Source organism: Bos indicus, chromosome 2, assembly GCF_029378745.1.
Source record: "Bos indicus isolate NIAB-ARS_2022 breed Sahiwal x Tharparkar chromosome 2, NIAB-ARS_B.indTharparkar_mat_pri_1.0, whole genome shotgun sequence".
Lineage (NCBI taxonomy): Eukaryota > Metazoa > Chordata > Mammalia > Artiodactyla > Bovidae > Bos > Bos indicus.
Window position 1 is genome coordinate 31,599,156 of NC_091761.1, and position 25,389 is coordinate 31,624,544.

At 39.2% G+C, this 25,389-nt stretch overlaps 1 protein-coding gene across 1 annotated transcript in view; it reads right to left on the reverse strand.

The window, feature by feature from the left end:
• The window catches only part of LOC109567021 (uncharacterized), a 58,440-nt gene continuing 33,051 nt past the window's right edge, over positions 1 to 25,389 (reverse strand). The window contains exon 3 of the mRNA XM_070798162.1: positions 1 to 25,389. This exon is cut by the window's right edge and continues 2,663 nt beyond it. The gene's annotated coding sequence lies outside the window, so the exon portion shown is untranslated.

A 25,389-nucleotide genomic window follows, 5' to 3' on the forward strand; every position in this document is an offset into this window, starting at 1 on the left:
CAAATTTGGGTGTGTTTTTTTTGCATTTTTGTTTCTAAGTGAGAAGAGTACCATTAAAAGATATAAAGGGACTTCCCAGCTGCAAAACTGAAAGAAACCCTATTTCAAATAAGTTGTCATTGCTTGAATGTCAATCGTCCTTAAATTTTGAACATACTTTCATAACCAAGATTGCTCTTAAATATTTAAATGGTATCCTGTTTGCTACATTCAACAAAAACTAATACATCTTATTAGCGAATTCAATCCTGTGCGTTGAGTTGTTAATCCCAGTACTCTATTTATACAACTTTTTCAACTTTATTTCCTATTTTTATCTCGTCCTTCAACTGCAGTAATAGTTCAGGGTTGCCTATTTTTAGTACACTCAAGTACCACAGGGCAGAAATGCTTTAACACTTCACTGTATAACCGCGGCAGTCCTAGGCTGCACCCTCCCTCGTAGCGGGCGGCCTGTGCTTAAGTCATCTGTGTCTTCCAACTTAAAGGGTGAGTCTAAATTTTCCTATTTGCCCAAAGAATACCCGTGTTGTGGCAAGAAGAAAAAAGAGCAATAAAGTATTTTGATGACCCTGTATTTGACAGGGGACCTCAAAAATCTTGTCTAAAAATAAGACATTTAATATAAGTGCCAAAGGTCAAGTAAATCATTTTTAGTAAACCTAGGACTTTGATTGTGTCCAGGATTGATTTGGGGAATCCTTGGATAAGAATTGTTTTATTCTTTAAGAAAAAAAAAATCAGAAAAAAAAGCCTGATTTCTTGCAGAATCTGACCATTTTCTTTTTTAAACCCTTATGAGCAGTCTTTGGAACAAGCTGACCTTCATTTAAATATGAGTTTACAATCTGCCTCAAATGTCTGGGTAGGGCCAAAATGCCAAGCATACTTAGGGGTATCTGGTTAATATCAGTGCAGATTATCCAAATCAGCTCCCTCCTGGAAGGCTGAGACTTGAATGAGAAGATGTGACTGTAGTTGTGACGTGGAGCTTTTGAGCGAGACGAGAACGGTTGGGTGATGGGGTTGTGCGTTTCCTCCTTGGCACTCAGGCTGTCCATGCCATCTGCTGCTGAATGGAAGAGACAACTGGGCTCCTCCTCAACAAACCTTGGCTCACGCTCTCTTCATTTTCTCTCAGAAGAACTTGTCTTTATTAGGACAAAGGTCTCTGGAGCATCGCAGAGATTTATGCCTTAAGAAATGTAGCAAACCATTGGGAATTAGGATTGCTGTCTTGAAATTGTGTGCGTGTGTACATGCTAGTCTCTCAGTTGTGTCTGACTCTGTGACCCCATGGACTGTAGCTCCTCAGGCCCCTCTGTCAATGGGATTCTCTAGGCAACAATACTGCAGTGGGTAGCTATTCCCTTCTCCAGGGAATCTTCCTGAACCAGGGATCGAACCCAGGTTTCTTGCATTGCAGGCAGATTTTTTACTGTCTGAGCCACCCTTTCGAAACTTTAAATGGTCATAAAGCAATAAGAAGTGGGAAAATAAATTATTTTGAGGATGCCTGCCCAACACAATGGTCCTGATGTGAAATTCCATTTGCTACTCACTTGAAAGTGTATGATTAATCCTAAAAATATCAAAGATTTTGAGACTCAGTCACCATAGAGGGTATGTAGCAGCAAAATGAAGTGTGGTTCTCTTGGTTGCAAACAAGACAATGACACATGAACATTTGGAGAGATGTTATTTCCACGTGCTGTTATTCATGTTGTACTTCCCTTAGTGCTTAACAATTGTATCTTAAAGTTATTTATCCAATTGTTTACTATTTTTCAATTACTAACTTGTTCTCCATGAGGGAAAAAAATCATACCTAGTTTATCTTCCATCCATAGTCCATAACACATAATAACAGCAGCAGTTAATTAACATTTTGCCCTGATCATATGCTCTTTTAAACGCTTTGACATTAATCCTTTAATCTAACAGTAGATATTCTTACCTCCAATTTTACAAACAAGGACACTAAGGAACAAATTACCAAAAGACCACATCTAGTAGGTAGAAAACCAGAACATAAACCAGGTACTCTGACTTCAGAGTCCTCATTCTCCTATATTACCTGTCATATTCTGCAAGCGATAAGTATTGGTTAAAGCATGAATGAGCAATTCAGTAAATAGCTTTTTAAAATCTTGGCTAAGTGAGAAACGGATCATTTGAATTTTTATTTTTTTCTCTCATTAGAAATATTGATCCTCTCTACAAATGTAAGAAAATAATGATAGCCAATTGTATTGAGAGCTTAATAATGACAACAACCTAACTTCAATCTTGATACAACTATTGTAGAATTCCCTCAAATTCTAAAGAGACAGAAAATTTGGGTAATTGAGGTTAAATTTACTCAAAGCTGTCTTGATTTCCACTAAAACATATTCTGCCAGAAATATATACAAATACATTAGGAAGCACAGAAACCTTTCATAGTATTTGTAAAAGTGGTTTCCAAAAAGAATTTCTATAAATGAGTTTATTGATTTTTAAAATCCTCATCCCTACTCTCTAAAATATTATAGCTCTAATCAAGTCACCACCTCTTCCAGGGCTTTTGATTATTCCCTCTATAGAGAAGGACTCCAAATGGTCACTTTTTCCAGACTCCAATTCATTGTGTATTTTACACTTGGCTTAATTACTACTTGTCTCAATTTTAAAAGATTTTTCAGGGGAATGGATGAATTTCATTGTTTCAAAAAATTCTTCAAGTATAAGAAATAACTCAGTCGGTAAAGAATTTGCCTGCAATGTAGGAGACTCAGGTTTGATCTCTGGATCAGGAAGATTCCCCTGGAGAAGGAAATGGCAACCCACTCTAGTATTCTTGCCTGGGAAATCCAGACAGAGGAGCCTGGCAGGCTACTGTCTATTGGGTTGCAAGAGCTGGATACAACTTAGTAACTAAATCACCACCAATGAATACTTCTGAGAGTTTCAAAATTCTACTTCATGATAAGTACAGTAACATTTTACTGAAGAGAGATCTTACTGCTTTTGTTAAAATCAGTTTCATTCAGGAGTATGTAGGGCCTCAGACCCTGGAGAAGGAAATGGTAACCCACCCCGGTATTCTTGCCTGGAGAATCCCATGGAAAGAGCTTGGCAGACTACAGTCCATGGGGTCGCATACAGCTGGACGCGACTGAGCAACTAAACAGCAAACAGGGCCTCAGAAGGAAAGGAGGCTTGCATTATGGACTGGGACACCAGAGAGCTGAATTCTAGGCCTGTAATGCTACTAACTTACCAGGAGATCTTACCCAGGCCATTTAATTTCTCAGAACCTCAATTCCTTCATTAGAAAAACTAAGATTCTATGACATGACCCTTATCGCTTCCAGAGAACATATACTTTTTAAATAAATTACAAAACTACTATGAATTTAATAGTAACATTCTAAAGGAGTCATTTTTAAGGGGAAATAAAACACCATTCTTTCTTGAAATCTAGAGTCCATCTAAGTGATACTGTTTCTCTATGAAGAAATAGAATGAGCTATGGTGAGGTGACTTTTGCAAATGATCTCATTCAGGAGGTACCGAGGGGACAGAGACTTGTCATTGCCAAGTAAGTCACATTTAAATTCCCTCAAGCCTTGAGAAATAATGTAAGGGAAAGTGCAAAAATAGCACAGTCATTCCTCTGGACCAAGTCGACTCCGAGGCCTCCTGAGAGTGCCACAGCTGCGTATTCATCTATATGCAAAGAGAAATAAGAATCCTCTATATTTGGCATATGGCGCTCCTCTATACACCAGTGTGCTTGTCTATTAGTGTGTTTTATGCTGAGCCTTTCGGTAAGGAAGGATCCACCATGCACACTGCCTCACACACAGCTACATATATTGAAGACGCTTTAGTTTTCCCTTGCAATATGGAAAATTGCAAGAGCACACAGCCACACTGAACCAACCAGAATGAAACTAGAGGCAGCTGTATCTGATTGAAACTGCGGAGAGAATTGAGATTGACAGAGTTGCAGGGCTAGAAGGTTAATGAGTCCATAGTCCTGCCTCCAGGCAGAACTGTCCTGAACCATTCCAGGCAAATGACAGCTCAGCCTCTCAGAAAAAACAAAAAACTTCATAAGACACTTCGGTAACATATTCCATTGTCTAAAATGTCCTTATCCTCATAAAGTTCTGAAAGCAATATAAGTCCACACTCCTATTTAAGCTCCCTGTTGACAGATATATAGAATAATAAAATTGACAGAAACATTGATGATGAGAGCCTTCGAGATGGGTCACAGAACTGGTTAAATCTTCTCAAAGACCTCAGAGAAGGGAATAATTAGCACATTTGTGGACTCTGCTTCTAGTTACAGTAACATTATGGTTCCAACTATTTATTTTCTATAAATCAGATCTACGATTTATCATACATCAATAAATGAAATTTTGCTTTGTAATTCATACCAAGAATCACAAATTTAGCAAAAACCATCTAAACTGAAACATGTAATCAAGAAATAAGCTCTTACATAAAAAAGCAAAGGAAGTACAGACTGGTAGGCAAATAGACCCATATTTATTTACTAATGTTGTTACAGTATTCCAATTTATGGATCTGCTCTTATATATAATGCTTCTTATAGATTACTGTCTCTTATGTCTCTGGGCACTAGGAATGATGAAAGTGTTGGTGGCAATATATAAAGATTAGTGTAGGCCACTGGCAGATCAGGGTTCAAATTTCAAGTCTGCTGCCTGTCCTCTGGGTGACTGAGCAAGCTGCTGAACCTGATCCTTACTACCCCTACCTGTAAGAGGAACTAATAATACCTATTTCACACTGGTCTTGGATGATAAAATGGGAAAATGCTGGTAAAAGCACACAGGACCTAACAGGCAGTAGAGTAAGTGTTAGTTGACACTAACCATGAATCTGATGTGCCACACACTGCCTTTCTTGCCTCTTCTCCATTCGTTAAGAGTTCTGGGAGAGAAGCGATGGAGTGTGGGGCACACCTGACTCCTCTGAGTGTCACCAGGCTGTGTTTCTGCTTTCATTTGGCCTGTCTTCTGTTGCTGATCCCCATGCAAATTCATCAGGGGATTTCCCTTAGAGACACGAGAGGTAACAGCAAGGAGACCTTACGATGCCAAGCTCAAGGCAAGGCTGGACGTTACCTCGATTTTAATAAAATCTGTGTATGTGATGTTTGCGCTAAGAACAAGTAGATGGAATTCAGATTCTAAAACACTGTATTCATTTTTAGAAGGCGGTAATAGAACTGCTTTGTGCAAAAGATAAAAAGACTGATTCAAAGATAGACTTCCTTTTTGGTTCACAGGAGTGAGCAATAAGAGGAACTATTATTCATTATGAAACAGAAATGCTAATATATACAGAATCTGAAATATATTTAAATATGCAAAGTCTTATATTATGAGAGAAATATGCTCTTACTACATAAAACAGATAGAAGTACCCACTCCAGTGTTCTTGCCTGGAGAATCTCAGGGACAGGGGAGCCTGGTGGGCTGCGACCTATGGGGTTGCACAGAGTCGGACACGACTGAAGCAACTTAGCAGCAGCAGCAGAGGCATTTTAAATCATCACTCCAACTTTATGATCCAGAAACCACTGATATTTGAGTACATTTTCTCTTTTTCTGCACAGATTCTGACAGGCAGGACTGCTTTTAAGTTCTGCCACTTGCTAGTTAGCTGGTGTTGGGCATACTACTTAGTTTAAGCTTCTGTCACTACATCTGAAAATTGGTATCAACTTCATAGTTATTGTGATGACTCATAAAATAAAGCATGTGAAGCACTTAGCACTGTGCATGGTACATAATAAGCATTCAGTCATGACAGCTATTGTAATTATTCTCTTCGTTATGTATTACTTTAAATGAAAAAATGACAGTTGGAGAGGAAATGAAGGTCACTAGTAAGCTACTCTGTCTTGAGCTTGGAGCCAGCACAGTACAGAAAGATCTCTCGTGTAACAACATCAGAGACAATTTATTCCATGTTTCATTGCGTGCTTCTAGACACTAGGATATCATTAATATAACAGATTCACAATCCTGTACCAGTCCTGAGACAAGTGGTATCACTAGTTTCATTTTACAAATGAGCAAAATGAATCAAAGACAGGTTAAGTAATATGCAAAATCTCATAGCTAAGTGACAAAGCTAGGGTTTGAACGCAATCCATTTAGTTCCAGAGTCCATTCTTATAAACTGCTAGGTGGCAAGCCCTGTACTTGCCCAGCCTTAAGACTAAAGAAAAAGCCCAGAGTAAGCGACAGAGACATCAGTGGTTTAAGGGATAGAGGGATCTTATCCAAGGTTGTACACCCTCCTGTGCACAGACGGTGGGAGGGACATGACAGCAGTCTTCACTACTCAGGGAAAAGGAGGCTACCGTTAACAGGGGGTATTGATGTCAGGTTGGCTCAGTTACCAGAGAGACCAGCACCTGGGCCAAGAGGCAAGCACACAGGCTGTTAATTAGGCCCTATAATTAAGAGAAATAGATAGTCATGTGAGAGACGCAGGGCCTGGTTAAGCAGAAAGCAAGAGAACAGCCATCTTGAGCGGCCTGACTATACACTCATCCCTACTGCTACTACTAAGTCACTTCAGTCATGTCTGACTCTGTGCGACCCCAAAGATGGCAGCCCACTAGGCTCCTCTGTCCCTGGGATTCTCCAGGCAAGAACACTGGAGTGGGTTGCCATTTCCTTCTCCAATGCATGAAAGTGAAAGGTGAAAGTGAAATTGCTCAGTCGTGTCCGACTCATAGCGACCCCATGACTGCAGCCCACCAGGCTCCTCCACCCATGGGATTTTCCAGGCAAGAGTACTGCACACATGCATAACTCTTATAGTCTGTGTCCACCCATCTTCCCGGATACCCCTGGAGTAGGTATGTAGAGGTACATGGAAACCATATACCACACATACAGAATCGACAAGCTGTAGCTAAAGAGTATTGAGGGGCCAAGAGATGGACAATTTGAGGGTCACATGCTTATCAAGTCAGTTTTTCATGGAAGTCCAGAAGAGGACGACACAGTCATCTCACTTTAGCAACTCAGCAATCATACTTGTTTTGCAGTGAAGCCACCTGTTCATGAACAGATTCCCTCCGCTCAGACTAAGGATGAAATGCAAGATGTTTAACAGGCACAATACAGGGGAGATCACGACCACTAAGCAAAATACAAGCAGAACAGCCTTCTGAGACAACGTCAGCCCTGCCTGTGGTTTTCATCCTGGCCTGCAGGGCCATCTCACCTGTCCACTCACAGTGCTGACAGTTGGTGCTGAATACTGGAAAAGCGATGTGACAGACCCCATGGTAATGTAAGGGTGCCTTTCTCCGGTAGAGAGCCCGGAGTAGTTGCTTTACTAAGTGAGGCCCGGCAGCAGACAGGGGAGATCTGTAGGCAGCAAACTGAAGCCACCAAGCACCTGCCAGTCCCAGGGCCATTTTACAATGTGTTCCTCTGGGGCTAGATCTTGTGGCAAGGGCAGAAGCAAGTTAAGTGTCCTGATAAATAACCAGCAGTCATCCTTTGGTGGTCAGTAGTCGAACTCGGATTGCCTGGACCAGCTGCTTGTGGGTTAACACGGCTTGAGAACCGTGATGGGACCACACATGGGGAGAGAGGGTTTCTGTCTCAGTAATGAAGTAGCCTGGCAGAAGTGGGCTTGTAAGGAAGGTGGAAATACCAGGGTAGGCCATTTTTATTGGCCCATTCCTGAATTCATGATCAAGAAAAGTGGATCCCTTGGTTCTTATCAATGTTTACAGTAGCGGAGCGGGGGGGGCGGGGGGGGGAATCTATCATGCATAGCTATTCTAGATCCCAAATAATGTTTTTTGGGTTGCTAGATAACTAGGATAGGCCTCCTGTAATGTCTTCCACCTTATATGGTAGGCTACATTTAGCTGCTGTTTCATCACACTGCATCGTCACTCTGCACTTTTGCATAGCTGGGACCTGAAGCCCAAGAATGCTCTAATTATTTTGCTATTGTCACAGTCCCCTAACAAACCCTTCCAAGTAAGCAGCCATTCCTTTTTTACAAAGGAATTTACAAGCCTGTCCCTGAGTTAATATCCCTAAAGCCTGTGCCTGTAATTGCTTAGGGGTGGTGCGTTAGGGGTATGTTCAACATAGTTGACAAAGAATCTACCAGTAATGCAGAACACCATAGTTTGATCCCTGGGTCAGGAAGATCTCCTGGAGCAGGAAATGGCAACTCCAGTATTCTTGCCTGGCAAATCCCACGGACAGAGGAGCCTGGCAGGCTACAGTTTATGGTGTCACAAGAGTTGGACATGACTTAGTGACTAAACCACCACCTCCACCCAACTATAAAACAGCCAGGTATATGAGAACCCAGGTCCTGCATTTTGTCAGTATTCATCAGCCATTCCTGTGCACAAGCGTGGGGCTGCTACTTTTCAACTGGCAAGAGACTCTGAGTTTAACAGGATTTCATCGACATAATGGAATAAAAAGACACCTTTCATGGTAAACAGTGTCCACAGGGCTCCACATGCTGGGGGGTGGGGGGCTACCTTGCAACTTTCATTCCCTGTCCTTATTTCCCAACATCTTGACATTTACGGGAGTTTTCTCAGCCACCCGGCTGGCTCACCAATTGTTAGGCTGCAAGTGTTGTTCAGTTCAGTTGTTCAGTTGTGTCTGACTCTTTGCGACCCACGGACTGCAGCACGCCAGGCTTCCCTGTCCTTCACCAACTCCCGGAGTTTACTCAAACTCATGTCCATTGAGTTGGTGATGGCACCCAACCATCTCATCCTCTGTCGTCCCCTTCTCCTCCCACTTTCAATCTTTCCCAGCATCAGAGTCTTTTCAAAGAAGTCAGTTCTTCGCATCAGGTGGCCAAAGTATTGGAATTTCAGCTTCAGCATCAGTCCTTCCAATGAATATTCAGGACTGATTTCCTTTAGAATGGACTGGTTGATCTCCTTGCAGTCCAAGGGATTCTCAAGAATCTCCTCCAACACCATAGTTCAAAAGCATCAATTCTTCAGTGCTCAGCTTTCTTTATGGTCCAACTCTCACATCCATACATGACTACTGGAAAAATCATAGCTTTGACTAAAACGGACCTTTATTGTACTTGCCCAGTTATAAGACAGAAGAAACAGTCTGTAGTTATGACAGAACCACCAATGGCTTAAGGGACAGGAGATCCTACTTTTCTGAAGTGAAGTCCCAGAGCAGCATCCCACTGTGTGCTGTGTGAGGCAGCCAGCGAGCAGGAAACGCCAGCAACTTTTGCTACCTGGGGGTGGGGGTGGGGGGCAGGAAGCCTCCGTTTATAGGAGAATTGATGACAGGTTGGCTGTTACCAGGGAGACCAGCAGCTGAGGCAAGGGGCAAGCACACAGGCAGTTAATTAGGTTCCATGATTAAGAGGATTGGATATTCATGTGAGAGAAGCAGAGCCTGGTTGAGCAGGGGGGCGTACACAGAATAAGAGAACAGCTGTCTTGAATGGCCTGACCATACATAAACAGATATAGAAGAGTTTAACATTGAGCAGATATTTTTGTTAATGTTGCAGTTTAAGTCAAATGTTCTAAAAAGACCTTAAATTTTTTACAATTGCAATTAATGAGAAAAGGACCAGATAGATAACTACCAGGAAAAGAATTAGATAGATGCCCTATTCTTTAAGAAAGAATGTTTTGCAATGTTCCCAAGGGACTTATTACGCCCATCCAGAGAAGTTACAGGGCCTCAGAGCTGATCCATCTCTTCTGAAACTTTGTAGGTAGCTAGAAATGGTTAGGCAGCAAGCAGTGTTCTTGGAAAAATAGATTTGTATTACCCTTGGAAACAGACTGTGTTGCAAGAAAGTTTTTGGCATGAAAGGAGACTGAGTATACACAGTTGTCTCTCAGATGGTGTGGGTTTGGAAACATAAGTGGACAAGCCAAACCCTTTAAGTCTTCCTTTTCCTTTGAATTGAATTCCAGAATGTGTTTTTTATGTTACTATGTAGCATTTGTGTTTATCCTTATTTATTCCTGCATAATATTTCTTTGAGTGGATGTAACAACAGCTATTGAATGAAAACAAGAACCCTCAGTCATTCCAAACCGACTAAGTTAAAAGTTCCATTCTTTTCATGTTCATCTACTTATCCCTTTAAGATAGTGAGGAAAAAAAATCCCAAAGCATGTGTGTGGTCAAATGATAAAGCAAAATTGCTGTCAACTTTCTGAGAAAACGGATATGTTCAGATACTGCTGATGAAAGTATAAATTGGTATATTCCTTTTAGAAAACAATTTGGCAACATTTACAAAGTGCACTATAAATGTTCATAATATTTGGCATAGTTCCTCCTATTCCCGGGAATTTATTCTAAGGCAATAATTAAAAAGAAAAAAAAAACATAAATGGAGAGAGAATTCAAATATAGTGTCAATTATAAATAAAACCTAAGGAGCATACTGATTATTCAACAATAGAGAAATAGATAAGTAAACAACATGGAATATTTCATTCCCTCAAATAATGATAAATATAAACTGCATAATAACATAGAAAAACAACATGTTAAAAATCAGAGCACTAAATGATCTGTTTACTTTGATTATACCATGTGATGTGAATAAACTAGAAGGTTAACACTGAATAATGGAAGCAATGGTGTTAAAATAGGAATAAGGATTCGGTGGTTTTTTTCCTTCTTAAATTTCTTAAACTGTTGCTTGAGATATGCAAGAGAATTAACAAACAAGATAAAATTTTCACCATTGAGGATAATGTTTGCTGTGGGTTTGTCACATATAGCTTTTATTATGTTGAGGTATGTTCCTTCTATTCCTGCTTTCTGGAGAGTTTTTATCATAAATGGATGTTGAATTTTGTCAAAGGCTTTCTCTGCATCTATTGAGATAATCATATGGTTTTTATTTTTCTATTTGTTAATGTGGTGTATTACATTGATTGATTTGCGGATATACACAATGGAGTATTACTCGGCCATTGAAAAGAATACATTTGAATCAGTTCTAATGAGGTGGATGAAACTGGAGCCTATTATACAGAGTGAAGTAAGCCAGAAAGAAAAACACCAATACAGAATACTAACGCATATATATGGAATTTAGAAAGATGGCAACAATAACCCTGTGTACGAGACAGCAAAAGAGACACTGATGTATAGAACAGTCTTATGGACTCTGTGGGAGAGGGAGAGGGTGGGAAGATTTGGGAGAATGGCATTGAAACATGTATAATATCATGTATTAAACGAGTTGCCAGTCCAGGTTCTATAGACGATACCGGATGCTTGGGGTTGGTGCACTGGGACGACCCAGAAGGAGGGTATGGGGAGGGAGGAGGGAGGAGGGTTCAGGATGGGGAACACATGTATACCTGTGGCGGATTCATTTTGATATTTGGCAAAACTAATACAATATTGTAAAGTTTAAAAATAAAATAAAATTAAAAAAAAAAAGAAAAGACAAACAAAAAAACAAAAACAAAATGTAATGCAATACTTAGATTCAGAAGTGGATATGAAAATTAATAAACCATGTTCAAACATTAAAAAAAAAACAAGATAAATAAATGATGGAGAGTTTTCTTTGCCATTAGAAGAATAGATAGAGCTTTCTCTTCCCACCCCCAGTGACAGAAACCAACCAAACACACCAAAACTGGAAAGAAAGAAAGAAACATACAAACATTTAAAAAACTCCTTGCCATTCGCCTCCAAGGAAAGCTATTATGTTTAGAGCTTACACTTCTGAAATAGCCACTCTGGTGAGAAAAGAGACAGACAATCTTCTGGAGTAGGGTCTTCAATTTGTAGTGAACTTTGAGAGATCTTACTCTCGGACTTCCCTGGTGGTTCAGTGGTTAAGTATCTGCCTGCCAGTGCAGGGGACATGGGTTCAATCTCTGGTCTAGGAAGATCCCACAGGCCTTGGGGCAACTAACCCCATACTCCACAACTACTGAGCCCATGCTAAAGGTCTGTGTTCCACAAGAGAAGCCACCTCAGTGAGAAGCCTGAGCTCTGCAACTAGAGTAGCCCCCACTCAGGGCAACTAAAGAAAGCCGGTGAACAGCAACAAAGACCCAGCAGAGCCGAAAATAAATAAATGGATATATAAATAAATAAAAAGAGATCATATCCTTCTTGCCTCCCTCTTTCCTTCCCTCCCTTTCTTCCTTTTCTTCCTTCAACTACAGCAGATGTTTATATTGCTCCTTTCTTCTTTCCTCTTACAAATTTCTTTTCAATATGGCTTTAAGGCTCCCTTTTCAATACTTTTTACTAAATTTTTTTTCTTTACCTTCCATCTTGATATAATTATTTTATCCTTTATTTCTATATGTTATTTACAGTTAATTCACTAATGTACTTTTATTCTCACCCTATTTTGTGTGTGTGTGTGTGTGTGCTTAAAGATATCCTGGCTGACTGGCTATAATTTCATTTTCAGTAGTGGACATAAATAAAGGTTAATTCAACTCTAGCCCTTAAACAGTAGTTCAGTTAAGTGGTTATGGCTAAGTTTATGGTTATGGTTAACTTTCTCAGAAGAACTAAACGACAATAGCTTCGTGTCATTAAGAACATCTTCTAATTACTCCTGTCTTCTATTCAAATTCTGTTACAAACAGAGTAAATGCTTTAAATTTCTTTATATTAGGTTGGTGCAAAAGTAATTGCTATTTTGCATTGCTGAACTTTGCTGTCTGACATGGCAATACATTCTTAAACAACTGCGGTTATGTTATACATCATTCTAATGCACATTTCTCACTTTATGTTTTTCTTCTAATGATATTACTTGCTGTGTATATTTATCTTAGACAATAGAACTCATGTTAGACAAAAAACAAATCTGAGTGATTTTTTTTTTTTTATTCGAGTTCAAAATGGGTTGTAAAGCAGCAGAGACAACTCGCAACATCAACAACACATTTGGCCCAGGAACTGCTAATGAATGTACAGTGCAGTGGTGAGTCAAGAAGTTTTTCCAAGGAGATAAGAGCCTTGAAGATGAGGAGCGCAGTGGCCAGCCATTGAAGTCGACAGTGACCAATTGAGAGGATCATTGCAGCCAATCCTCTTACAACTACACGAGAAATTGCCGAAGAACACAATGTCGACCATTCTTCAGTCGTTTGGCTCTTGAAGCAAATTGGAAAGCTGAAAAAGCTCAATAAATGGGTGCCTCATGAGCTGCACCCCCCCAAAACAATTGTTGTTTTGAAGTGTTGTCTTCTCTTATTTTACACAACAACAATGAACCATTTCTCGATTGAATTGTTATATACCGGGAAGAGTGGGTTTTACCAAGACAACCTGAGATGATCAGCTCAGTTGCTGGATCGAGAAGAAGCTCCAAAGCACGTCCCAAAGCCAAAGTGCACCAAAAAAAGGTCATGGTCACGGTTTGGTGGTCTGCTGCCGGCCTGATCCACTATAGCTTTCTGATCCCGGCAAAACCATTATACCTGAGAAGTATGCTCAGCAAATTGTTGAGATGTACCAGAAACTGCAACGCCTGTAGCCGGCATTGGTCAACAGAATGGGCCCAATTCTCTGCAACAACGCCTGACCACACACCCCACAACCAACGCTTCAAAAGTTGAATGAATTGGGCTACAAAGTTTTGCCTCATCTGCCATATTCACCTGACCTCTTGCCAACCAACTAACTCTTCTTCAAGCATCTCAACAACTTTTGGCAGGGAAAATGCCTCCACAACCAGCAGGAGGCAGGAAATACTTTCCAAGAGTTCTTCAAATCCCGAAGCACAGATTTTTACGCTACAAGAATAAACAAACTTATTTCTTGTTGGCAAAAATGCATTGATTGTAATGGTTCCTATTTTGATTATTAAGGATGTGCTTGAGCCTAGTTATAATGATTTAAAATTCATGGTCTGAAACCACAATTACTTTTGTATCAACCTAATATTTACACAGTGAAAATACATGCTTTGTGGGAAAATTAAGTGTACTTTCCCACTTGTTTTTAAAATAGCTTTTGTCACTTCGGGTATACAGTTTGTCATACAGTTGAATAGTATTTCTGGTCTTCATTGGCGTTGGAATAAACTAGCCAGGTATCTGTGGCTTAGTCTGTTTGCAATATTGTATTTTCATTCTGTGTTGCTAATGATTTATTTTCTGAGTTATTCATATTGAAACATTTTCAGTCTAAGTGGATCAACTGCCCTAAAATACTTTTCAACTTACTAAATATAAGTAAAAGTTAGACTTTTCATTTTGTTATGAAGTCTGGATTATAAGCAAACATTCTAAGTTGACTGTTTTCTTTGACTTAGTTCCTTTAGCATTTGAAAATACCAGACAGTATTACAAAAACTTATGCTTCTCTAAATGAGAATGTAACACTGTTACATTTTCTGTTTCATTGCTTTTATAGATGACATGTAAGTCATATTTCTCTGCTTTCATAAGAGCACCTCTGAAGTTTAATTTAATCATCATAGGTGAACACTTAAGCAATGTCATCATGAAATAATATTCAAATACCTCACCTTCATTAAATAATCATCTGCCTACAATGCAGGAGACCCAAACTTGATCCCTGGGTCAGGAAGATCCCCTGCAGAAGGAAGTGGCAACCCACTGCAGTACTCTTGCCTGGAAAATCCCATAGACAGAGAAGCCTGGTAGGCTACAATCCATGGCGTCACAAAGAGACGGACACAACTGAGCGACTTCACTTTCTTTCTTTCATTAAACATACCAAGAACCTATTATGCATTAGCTCAGTGTGGTGCCTAATGGAGAAGGAAATGGTAACCCACTCCAGTGTTCTTGCCTGGAGAATCCCAGGGACAGAGAAGCCTGGTGGGCTGCCATCAATGGGGTCACACAGAGTTGGACACGAATGAAGCAACTTAGCAGCAGAAGCAGCAGTGTGGTGCCTTGGAATACAACAGGAAGGAAAACTCTTGGCACCCTGTGCTTTTCTCTTGCAAAATAGGAAACTGATAACTTCATAAAGCTCCCTTTAGGTATAAACTGTCTAATTCATCTGATTGTTTTCATTTCAAGGATCATAAAAGATTACCCATTTTAGTAAATGCAAAGCTTTAAAAAAAATAAGATATTTTAAGTGATACTTGGTTCAATATCTAGAGTTTACCATGATAGGCTATACCTGGTGAATGTTAGAGTTATCTTTGAATATGACTAAAGATGTGTGTATTTCTATTTTCAAACATTGGATAATACATGCGTATTGTACAAAGGAATTTAAATTGTAGGTTGCCCTATGCACTCAGAAAATTGAACAAAAGCAATGAAACATGATAAATACAGCTGAACAAACAAAAGTTAAAGGATTTTACATAGTCTCAACCTACTCCCTTCGGTGCATACATTAAATATTTCTACTACCACAATATTGAGATGAGAGGATGGCCTTATGTTACATATCGACTCTTTGAAAAATCCAATATTAAAAATTCAAAGCACATGAGAGAAGTATGTGTATTAGTTCCATGTTACACAAGGAGTCATTTTTTTGGTTTTCTTTAAAAGGGATCATTATGATCCCTCCATGAGTATATTTATAACATTATTTCATGTACAAAATTTTTGTTTCTGCACAGTTTATCAGTAATGAATCTATTGTGTAAAGCATGGTTCACTTGTAATCTTCTTATACTGTACTAACTTTGAGTAGCCTCAAGGTCATTCAGACTGGTTTTCGCTTCTGTGTAAAGACAGCCTCAAGCTATTTAAGGAATATCTGGCTGCTGGAGAGCTTGGAGCCAAATTTGCAGTTCAGCAGCAGCAAGTGTATGCTTTTTAGATATTAACCTCACTCCTGGCTCCATCTAACTTTTCCATTCTTATTTTTTCCTTGTTTAAAAGTTCAAAAAAGATTTCACGTGTGAAATAAACTCTCAATCATCTACCCTAAATTGTTCTGGGTGCTTATCTAGATATAAATAAAGATGGGCTAAAGAATTTGTATGATTATTAGGAAACCCAAAGACCAGAATTATGAAATAGCATTTGTATGCTTCAATTATGTTTTAATTATGTTTGTGCTAGAATATCCAAAATGAATAGCTATAAGAAAGAATCACTTTTTAGCAGATAATAAGTCATGTATCAGGGCTTCCCAGATGGCTCAGTGGTAAAGAGTCTGCCTGCCAAAGTAAGAGATGCAAGAGACTGGGGTTCAATCCCAGATCTGGGAAGATCCCCTGGAGTAGGAAATTGCAACCCACTCCAGTGTTCTTGCCTGGAAAATTCCATGGACAGAGCAGCCTGGCAGGCTACAGTCCATGGGGTCTCCAAGAGTCCAACACAACTGAGTGACTGAGCACACACAAGTCATATACTGGTAAACATGAAGAGTTCTCACGGGTAAATGCCTTATTGAAATAGTTTTACTTGAAGTAATCCTTCAAGTAAATAGCACTTATTTGTAAGTTCTAAACAGGTTCTAAACAAACCTGAATAAACGGACTGACATTTTGAAAACTGCTTCAATCTTTAAAACGGTACATTAAAGTTGATTTACTGAAAATCTCGTGAAAATGCCTATGACACTACATTAAATATGGTGAAAGGATAGTAATCAGTGAAACGTCTGTGATTTCCACATGAATCAACAGTGGTACATTGCTAATGCAACACTCAATTACATCATGTTTAATTTATGGGAAAATGTTTGGATATGCTTAAAATGTCTGTGGTAAATCATTTTGGGATCTTAATTGAACATTTTTCTGTGATAAATTACTCTGTAAACACTGAAATAATATTCTTACATAACTACCAACTTATTTTGAAAGACTCCAACAACCCTAGATCATTACGTTATTTTCTTGGTATGATCCAAAGCATGTACCCTGCAGGACTTAATTTCCCTTTCTGGTAGCAAATAATCTTAACATTTATGAAATTCTTATTTCCATTCCACAGCCTAGTTATCAGTTCTTAAAACTTAAAATATCTATGTTAGTTTAATGTACTAAATATCATGGTATACTATGGTTTCTTCAATAATGAAAAATGCTTAGAATTATAAATTTGACACTCTTTTCCCCAATAATAAGCTATTTAATTTAATATACTAATGTTCAGTTCAGTTGAGTTCAGTTCAGTCGCTTAGTCGTGACCTACTCTTTGCAACCCCATGAATCGCAGCACGCCAGGCCTCCCTGTCCATCACCAACTCCCGGAGTTCACTCAAACTCATGTCCATCATGAAGTGATGGGACCAGATGCCATGATCTTAGTTTTCTGAATGTTGAGCTTTAAGCCAACTTTTTCACTCTCCTCTTTCCCTTTCATCAAGAGGCTTTTAGTTCCTCTTCACTTTCTGCCATAAGGGTGGTGTCATCTGCATATCTGAGGTTGTTGATATTTCTCCTGGCAATCTTGATTCTACCTTGTGCTTCTTCCAGCCCCGTGTTTCTCATGATGTACTCTGCATACAAGTTAAGTAAGCAGCATGACAATATACAGCCTTGACGTACTCCATTTCCTATTTGGAATCAGTCTATTGTTCCATGTCCAGTTCTAACTGTTGCTTCCTGACCTGCATATAGGTTTCTCAAGAGGCAGGTCAGATGGTCTGGTATTCCCATCTCTTTCAGAATTTTCCACAGTTTATTGTGATCCACACAGTCAAAGGCTTTGGCATAGTCAATAAAGCAGAAATAGATGTTTTTCTGGAACTCTCCATACTCCATTACTTTCTTATTAAGAATATTTAAGAAAAGGGTTCATTTTTATGGTGGAGACTAGTTGAAATGTCATTATTACAGAAAAGATTATTATTAATGTATTATTAAAACATTATTAATACAGAAAAGATTTTATGTAAAGTTGAGAAATAAGTATTTTTAATCATAAAATACTATGATACTAAAAATTAATAATTTCCCATGTCACTATCATTCACTACCTGATGAAATGTTTAAGTCAAATAAATATTTAAATCAAATAAATCCTATTTTGAAAATTTATATGTCTGTCTACTTGAAATACAATAATTATTCCTAAATTATAATTAATGTAGATAATATAATTTAAAATTGATGCAAATTTATATTATTCCAATAGCAATAAACTTAAACTGGACTGTGATTTTTCTATCACTTTCCAGAAAAATGAGTTAACAACAAATTTGGAGACTATACCAGTCCAAGTTCTTGGCTGCAAACAATAACACAAACAAAGCAACATGACACAGCAAAAGTAACCGTGGCTTCTTCGACTGAGGCCTTAATTGGATTCTGTGACTCCCTTTGTCCATTATACTTTCCTTTGCCTTTAGTTTGAATATCAGTGGGTCATGACTTTTTACCCAATATGGTGAGGGAGCTGAGCCCCCAGTAACCCTGTTTAAGTCAGCTTGCAGTATACTGACATTTTCTCCCACCCACCACTGTGACAGTAAGTCTATTTTCCCTTAAGGAGAACAGACAAACATAGCAACACAGCAACAGTCATCTTCTCTCTGTAGCGATTTTAGTGCTTTTTTTAGTATTTATTTACTTGGCTGCGTCGGGTCTTAGTTGTAGCACATGGGATCTTTCATGGTGGTGCACAGGCTTCTCTAGTTAAACCACAGGCTCTCTAGTTGCGGCACTGGAGCCTAGCTGCCCCATGGCATGTGGGATCTTAGTTTCCTGACCAGGGATGGAACACGTGTCCCCTGCCCTGGAAGGTGAGTTTCCCACCACTGGACCACCAGGGAAGTCCTTCTCTGTAGGTTTCTGTTTTTTCCCCCAATGGCTCAGTGGTAAAGAATCTGCCTGCAATACAGGAGATACTGGACACATGGGTTCAATCCCTGGGTCGGGAAGATCCCCTGGAGAAGGAAATGGCAACTCACTCCAGCATTCTTGCCTGGGAAATCCCATGGGCAGAGGAGCCTGGCAGGCTACAGCCTATGGCATTGCAAAGAGTTGGATGTGACTGAGCATACACACACAGACACACATAGGGCATGAAGAACCCCATCTGATTAGGTGCAGCCTTACTTTTCAATTCAATGGAATTCCAATCCTCATGTAACTATTCCATCAGAATCTAAAATCAAAAGGATAGAAAGCAAACAATTGGCATGAGAGTCAACAAATATAACCCCGAGAACCTCCATCCCAATTTCAAACCCTAGGGTTTCCGACTTGAATATTTAAGTGGAAAAGGAACTCCATGTGGTAATCATTTATTCAAAGTGTATAACATGTCCTGCAGGACAACACATCAAACCCCCACACTGTTGACTCTCAGGTGTAATTTACCTAAGTGACTAGGAATGGGGTATGCAAAAGGAACAGTGAATCCCTGGAACATTAACTCGTTGACTTCCTGTTTCTTTAAAAAATGACTTTCTTTAATCTGAAATATTTAGTGTGGGGTACCACATCTTTGCATAAGGCAACCAATTAATCTACAGGTAGCATAATGATGGAGAAAAATGATAAGGGAAAGCAAAAATAAATTCAGAATATCTACTACAATTTGGAGAAATTGCTGCTCTCTGCTCCCCATACCATAAAGATGACTGGTATTCTGTGTAAACAGTGACAGTTGCTCAGTTGTGTCCAACTCTGCGACCCCATGGAATTCTTCAGGTCAGAATACTGGAGTGGGTAGCCGTTCTCTTCTCCAGGGGATCTACACAACCCAGGGATCAAACCCAGGTCTCCCGCATTGCAGGCGGATTCTTTACCAGCTGAGCCACCAGGGAAGTCCAAGAATACTGGGGTGGGTAGCCTATCCCTTCTCCAGGGGATCTTCCTAACCCAGAAATCAAACTAGGATCTCCTGCATTGCAGGCAGATTCTTTATCAGCTGAGCTGTTTGACATTAAATTGTTCTTTGGTCTCTCTAGGTATAATGCTGTTTAGAAGCCCAGGATCAGTTACTGATGCTAGAAAAAGGAGTGTTCCCTGTAGCTGGATGGCCACTGATGAGAACTCCATGTTATTGAAACCAGGGATAATCTTCATTCCCTCTATGATAAACGTTTGATTCAGGAACCCACTGACATTGCCAAGAAAGGAGATTAACCTGTATTTATGGAGTGGGTCACATATCCACACAACAGACTTTGTGGTGAACATATAACCTCCCAAGAAAGGTACTCACATTATGAGAGCACAGATTTGTTCAACATACGCTTTCCCCAAACTCCTCCATCATCCTCCAATCCTACTCTTCCCAACAGCCTGGCCGTCTGACTAGTTTCATTAGCCACTGGATTGGCATAGGTTCTTGTTTTGATTATCTTTGGTGTTTATAAAACTAACCTACAATTTAGTGGCTTAGAGCTTCCCTGGTGGCTCAGACAGTAAGAATCTGCCTGCAATGCAGAAGACCAGGGTTTGATCCTTAAGTTGGGAAGATCCCTGGAGGAGGAAATGGCAACCCATTCCAGTATTCTTGCCTGGAGATTTCCATGGACAGAGGAACCTGTGGGTTACAGTCCATGGGTCACAAAGAATTGGACACCACTGAGTGACTAACACTTTCACTTTATTTTTTAGTGGCTTGAAGCAATCACTCTATTAGGATCATGAATTCTATAGGTAAGGAATTCAGGTGGAACCCTGGGGAAGGGTTTCCCCTGTCCTGTGATGCCTCAGTTAGGATATCCTGAGCTTGGGGATGACTCATTAACTATGGGCTGGAGCCATCTGAAGTCTCCTTAGCACATATCTGGTGCCTAGATTGAACTGACTCAAGGACGAAGACTGATGACCGAAGTAATTACATAAGGCCTCTCTTGGCAACCACAGACCATGACGGTCAGAGAGTGGTAGGATTTCATTCCCAGGGACCACAAGAAATAAGTTAATTAGCTGTTTCAGTTCTTCATACTAGAATCAGGCAGATCTACATTCTCTCTCTAAAATGACTAGAATTTTCTATTCTTCACCCTCAACAGAGCCAGATAAAAGCCCTGGATCCTGCCCAATTTCACTGATGTTCTATGCTGCAACTCACTTACTGGTAACAGTTTCTGTTTAAACTGGGGTCTTGCTTGCATAGCAGAAGCCTACTCTGATTCTACAAAACAGAAAAGGACTTCATTGGAAGAAAAAAATGTTGGCTCAGACAGTCTATAAGAGGGCTAGAGAATCAAGCTCAGGAAAGGTGCCTGGGTTAGAGACTGGGAAGCAGAGAAGGTAACTAAGCTTCTTTCTCAGGATCAGCCTGGACGGAATATCCCCATTAGCATTGCTGCCACTGGATCCTGGCTGCTGCTCTAGCATGAAGCCCCGGAACCGCTTTGAGTTAGCTGCTCAGCTGCCTCCAGAACCACCCTCATCTACCGCTGATTTTGTCACTTCCTAAAGCTCCAGCATTCCCATATAAAGCTTCCTGCTGACCAAACCTAGGAGACATGTCTGCATCTTAGCTCTCAGGGTGAAAAGAGGGAATGAATGTTCCTTCTGGTTCCCCAAGGTATTTCCATAACAAGATTCCTACCAGATAAAAAGGGGTCTTAGATTCTGAGCAGACAAAAATGAAGGACATACCCATTGAACATGCTTAATCTGATTATTTAATAATTAAATGAATGGGTGAAATAACAGGAAGATTTAATTAGTTTATGCAACTACTCTAATAAAAAGAATTCGAAGCTGCTAGCCTTAGTGTTGAACTGTGACTGGGTAAATCATTTAACCTCGTGAGTTCTCTTGTCTTACATATAAAATGAGAGTTTGGCCTCTGATCTCAGATTTTCATTAAGACTAACTTCTTTTAAAAAAATTATTGTCAGTGTAACTTGCAGAGGCTCCATCCACATGGTGGAGCCATATGCCTGGGACTTGGCAGTACCCGCTGCCTCAGTTTTATAATACTAAAGAACTCTTAGTAAACCAAGTTGGCTAATTTCTTTGAAGTTACAATGGATTGTTTTAATATGTGTATATTAATGAAAGATTGTTGAACAAAGCTTGGTTAAACTTAATGGTTATCCATCCAATTTTCCATTGTGTGTGCAGAAATTTGGGAAATTTTTTTCCCCACAGCATCTCATTTTGTTTTCTCAACTCCAACACAGTCTGGAGATAGCCAATAGATTTGAAAATGGCAAATTCAAGAAATATCCTTTCCCAAAGAGTGTGGGTTCTTGGTACAGAGATCTTTTCATGAGAGACTTGGTTCCAAGGTTCTCCATAAGGAAATCTGGGGACTTTCCATCGAATTTGCCTCATGTCTCATCTGAGTCATTCCTTCAGTGGCCTAGATGTCCCCTCTGAGGGATGATCCAACCTGTTCAAGATAACACGGAAACTTTTCCCACCCCTTTGGGAAAGATCACAAATATGCTTTGAAGGAAAAGATGATGGCCCTCCAGACTGTCTGGCTTCCCCTTTCACAGTAATTCTATTAAGGAGTCTCAACCTTACAGGGAATCCCCCTTGGATCCGTCTTTTGGCAGGCGATGCTGAACCAAGACCAAATCTTCAGAGAAGACTTTACTCACAGTGACTCCCACAGTCCATCCCTCACAACAGAGCAATGTTTTGTAAATTCAGGGAAGTATGCTTGCATTTTGGACAAAAATATACTTGGTCAAAACCCTGCACAGTGTGCTATAACATAGGATGGGTCCAAATTTCCCAACAGGGTTATGACAATCGGAATAGGCATTCAGAAATGTCTGCTCATCCAAGCAACATGAAGTTCTCATACTTGGAGACTTTGGGTTTTATTTAGCTGACTTGAGTCATGTCTGTGTAGGGGAAATTCCTAGTGAGGTCCTGGATGTGACCGCTGGGTGTGCTCCAGTCTCCTCAAGCCAACACCAGCTCAAAACAGGACTTCATTCAAGGGAAGCTTACAGTCAGACTGGCTCCAACAATCTTTCTGTGAGACTAGCTCCATGATTACAGGGATGTTCACACAGTGGGAATATGCATTCAGAAACTACTTTCTGACCAGCTATATTAAATCCCCATATTATGGCAGACAATGGCTATTATATTTTATTATACAGATGTAATTAAAGATCACTGGTTAGGTGAAGATTTAATATGAACAGACAATGGGTAGATTTCACAAGCGACAGTGCTGTTTGGAACATTTTCATTTTCTCACTAACATTACAAAAAAAAAAAATGCAGTTGAAGGAGCCAGTAATAATGATCTACTTCATGAGCTGATGGGCTTCCCTGGTGGCTCAGATGGTAAAGAATCTGCCTGCAATGCAGGAGACCAGGGTTCAATCCTTGGGTTGTGAAGATCCCTTGGAGAAGGGGATGGCAACCCACTCCAGTAGTCTTGCCTAGAGAATCCCCATAGACACAGGAGCCTGGTAGGCTACAGTCCATAGGGTCACAAAGAGTCGAACATGATGAAATAACTAACACTTTCACTTTCATGAGCTGATAGAAAAATCAAGGAGATAGTAAATGTTCACACTTATACTATGTTAAAACTCTTCACATAGGGCCTGGCATAAAATGACCATAACAATGAACTAATATTTATGTTAACTTTACAACATGGACATATTATTACATCTAATTTTAGGGAGAAAAACTAAGGTACAAAAAAGTTAGTCACATTGCCTAAGTACATCCTGTTAGTTACAGATGGGTTGAGGTTTGAAGTCAGGTCTTTTTCTACCACAACCCATGGACTTAGCCACACCACTTTGCCTGTGACGGATGAAAACTGAATAGATATTTATTTTTAAATAAATAAATACATTAAACACTGAAATTATGGAGGACAAAACTCCTTGGATTATGAGTTTTTAAAACCCCTCTTCATTCCTACATAATTTTGTTAATTTATCTTATTAGTGTCTCAAATTCAGTTTAGCAAAAATATTATTCCTAAACTTTAATAAATCTGTTGGCTAATATTAACATAAACACCTTGCTTTGTGTTAACTTCTTATACGTGGAATTGTGCTGACCTTTGATGTATATACTGTATCGTTGTCTTAATTCCAAATTTAATATATGTAAACAAAAACAAAAGCTCTTGTATTTTTAAAAAGATTAAGTGAAGTCGTAGAGCACACTGATGACCTATGTAAATACAATGGATTTGCTCAAGAGACTGCTTCAGTGGCCTTTACATATCAAGGTCAAGTTCAATCTAAGATGGCAAACTTGTTCCAAAAATACAAGTAATTTTTAGAGGCCACATTTATTTCCCCAAAGACATTCTTATGTGCTATAAAAATGACAGTTATTTTATGTAGACACCTTTATTCACTTACCACTATTCTCTGTTTCTTTTTAGGATTTCTGAGGATTTTCATTTCCTGTTGCATATCCAAACCAACCTCATTCTATCCCTTAGAACTTTCCAGAAAAACGTCCAGGAATTAATAAGCAAGCAATAGAATATTTTTAGAGAAGTTTTATAGACTGTTCAACTGTCACATATGCCAAAAAAGGCATTGTTTTTATGTAGTCTGGTAAATAACCTGATGATCTGTGTAGGAAATTAGTTGTTTTATTCACTTATATACTTATGCATTAGACCATTATATAGGCATCCACTGCTTTGGGGAATGAATACTTATAAAATATTTGAGTTCAAAGGCCTTTGTCAAATAAAATGAAATTTAGTTGCAAAATCAGGGGCTGGCAAACTTTTTTGTAAAGGATCAGGTAGTTAAGTATTTCAGTCTTTCCTGGCCATACGGTTTCTGCTGCAGCTTCTCAGCTCTGCCATTGCAATGCGAAAGCAGTCATACATGAACAGTGTGACTGCATTCCCATAAAACTTTGTGGACACTGAGTTTTGAATTTAATTTTTATGTATCACAAAATATTATTCTTTGATTTTGTTCAACCATTTAAAAATAAAATTTTTGTTCAACCATTTAAAAATGTGAAAATCATTCTGAGCTAGTGGGTCCTCCGGCTGTAGTTTACTAACCCTGCAAAAACCAGTGAAGTCAGGTGTAGATGAAAATAACAAAAATCTGCCAATGAACTGATTTTTTAAATGTCAATGATAAAGATGTAGAGATAGTGGCATTTTAATTAGTATATCTGCTTTTGCTTTTAATCTCTGCTGGGAATTTTCTTTTGTTACCTCTTCCAAATTTGCAATGTTTTCCAAATCTTTTTTTCTTTTTTTACTGTCCATCAACCATTTTACCCTTGATCCTGTGTTCTTCAAAATGTGCACTGATTTGCTCTATTGTTATTATTTACAATAATTGATAAAAACTGAGACAATTGATAACAAAGAAAATATCGGCTTCTTTATCCTTGCTCTGATAAATGGTTGTCATTTTATGTTTTTAGGTTTTCATAAATGTAGTAAGTATTCCTCTGTCTTCTTAATAATATAAAATTCTCTTCTCTCACCTTTCTCTTTATGTTAGATTATTTTTAAAATATGGTGAT